The sequence below is a fragment of the Nannospalax galili genome, unplaced genomic scaffold (assembly GCF_000622305.1).
Source record: "Nannospalax galili isolate Female #2095 unplaced genomic scaffold, S.galili_v1.0 scaffold598, whole genome shotgun sequence".
NCBI lineage: Eukaryota > Metazoa > Chordata > Mammalia > Rodentia > Spalacidae > Nannospalax > Nannospalax galili.
In genome coordinates, this window is record NW_008342423.1 from 1,891,785 (window position 1) to 1,894,293 (window position 2,509).

A 2,509-nucleotide genomic window follows, 5' to 3' on the forward strand; every position below is an offset into this window, starting at 1 on the left:
CCAGGGGATCCGACAGCCTCTTCTGTCCTCCTCAGGCATTGCATGACACGGATGCACTTACCTACATGCAGACAATACTCGCATACACATAAAAATTATTCTGGGGCTGGAGAGATGGCTCAGCTGTTAAGAACACTGGTGGCTCTTGCAAAAGACTCAGGTTCAAATCCCAGCACCCACATGCAGCTAACAGTTGTTCAGAACTCCATTCCCAGGGGATTCGACAGCCTCTTCTGATCTCTGCAGGAATTGCATGACACAGGTGCACTTACCTACATGCAGGCAATACACGAATACACATAAAATAAATAAAAAAATTTTTAAAAATTACTATTTTTCATTTATCTTAAATTTTTTTTTACATTTGTTTATTTTGTGTATATGTGTGGGTATGTGTGTGCCACAGTGCATGTGTGGAGGTCAGGTTCTCTCCTTCAACCATATGGGTCCCAGGGATCAACCTCAGGTTGTCAGGCTTGGCTGCACGTACCTTTACTTGCTGAGCCATCATGCCAGCTCCCTCATTTAAAAAATATATGTAATTAGGAGATTATGATTGTTTGAGAACTTTGACAATAAAATCTCTGTAGAAATGTTACAAAGGCATAGTACATTCTGCCTACAGAGGGAGAAACAACCTAACTACTGAGAAAAAAGAAACTCTAAACAAGGTGACATCTGTTTCATATTACCTAAATTTTTAACAAAATTCTGAAATTCTGTGGCTAGACAGATGACTCAGCAGTTAAGAGCACTGGCTGCTCTTGCAGAGGTTTGCTTCCCAGCACCTATATGGAGACTAACAACCATCTGTAACTGCAGTTCCTGGGGATCTAGTACTCTCTTCTGGCTTCCACGGGTTTGCATGCACATTATGCCCTTACATACGTGCTGCCAAAATATACATACATAAAAGAAAATTTTCAAAAATTCCGAATTTCTTTTAAAAACGTTTTACACGTGTGTGTGTGTGTGTGTGTGTGTGTGTGTGTGTGTATGTGTATGTATACATACATATGAAGTGATGTATTTGTGTGAGTGTGGGCAGAGGTCAGAAGACAACTTTCAAGAGTTGCTTCTCTCATTCCACGAGTTCTGGGGCTCAAACTCAAGTTGTCAGGCTTGCACAAGTGTTTTTATCAGCTGAGCCATCTGCTGGCCCATGAGTTTTCTTTCTTTTCTTTTTTGATTTTAAATAACATTTATTTATTGTCTGTGTGACTATGTGCATGCTGTGGTGTGTGTATGGAACTCAGAGAACAACTTTGGGGAATCAGTCTCTCCTTTCACCACATGGCTCCAGGGATCAAACTCAGGTCAGGCTTGGCCCCAGTGCATTTACCCAGTGAGCCATCTTGCCAGCCTGAATTTTGTGTATGATAGGAAATATATTTCTAATAAGTTAAAATGAATTTGAAATAACCATAGATTGAAAGGAAGTTACAAAAATTATGTAGATGATATAGGTTGGTAGTAGAGCACTACCTATCATGTGTTCCATCCCTAGTACAGCACACTCTGTGTCAGAGAGAGAGAGCCCTTTCACCTAAGTGTTCCAGTTTCATTTCTGCTGCTATGACACATGGCCTGACCAAAAGCAAGTTTGGGGAGAACAGGGTTTATTTCAGTTTACAATCCCAGCTTATAGTCCATCATTGAAGGAGCTCAAAGCAGGAGAACTTGAAGACAGGCCTACTTGCTATTGCACACAGCATTACCTCTGACCAGGGAACTCACATTACAGCCAAAGAAGTGAAGCAGGTGTGGAGGTTGCTGTTGGCTGACTCTCAGGCTGGCTATCCTCAGCTAGCTTTCTTACCCAATTCAGAACCACCTGCCTAGAGAGGATACCACCCACATTGGGATGCCCTCACCCACATCAATAACAAGACAGTCCCCCACAGACATGACCATAGGCCAACCTGATCTAGGCTTTCTCTGGTGAGGCTCCCTTCTCAGGTGATTCTAGTTATAACAAGTTGACATTCGAAACTAACCAGTGCACCTAGTTTCGGGGTTTAAAAAACATTTTTCTATTTCTGTCTTCTCTGTATCCTTACTTTTGGCTTTTATAAATAACAGCCATTTGCTTTCACTGAGTTTATAAATTTATGATTATATCAAGTAAAAATTTTAGCAAAATCAAAGTAAGGGATAAAGACAGTAGAGAAAAGAGATAGAATTGGGGTCCTTGTTTTGTTTTATGAAATGGAAGTCTTGCTATGTTGCTTGGTCTGGCCTGGTACTCTAGCTTAAGTGTCCCTCCCGTCTTAGTTTCCCGTGTTAGAACTGGAGATGTCCCTATGCCTAATGAGTTCCAGGTTCAGAGGAGGGTTTAAGGATAATAATAAAAGTTAGCTGGGGGTGGTGGTATGCACCTTTTATCCCAGTACTTGGGAGGCACAGGCAGGAGGATCTCTGAGTTTGAAGACAGCCTGGTCTCCATTCCCAGTCCAGTTCAGTCTGGGCTACAGGGAGACCCTGTCTCAAAAAAAAAAAAAAAAAAAAA

General features: G+C 41.6%; 1 protein-coding gene across 1 annotated transcript in view; it reads left to right on the forward strand.

Moving 5' to 3' along the window:
• Lmln (leishmanolysin like peptidase) overlaps nt 1–2,509 on the forward strand; it is a gene marked incomplete in the record, with an annotated part of 84,584 nt that overhangs the window by 20,518 nt on the left and 61,557 nt on the right.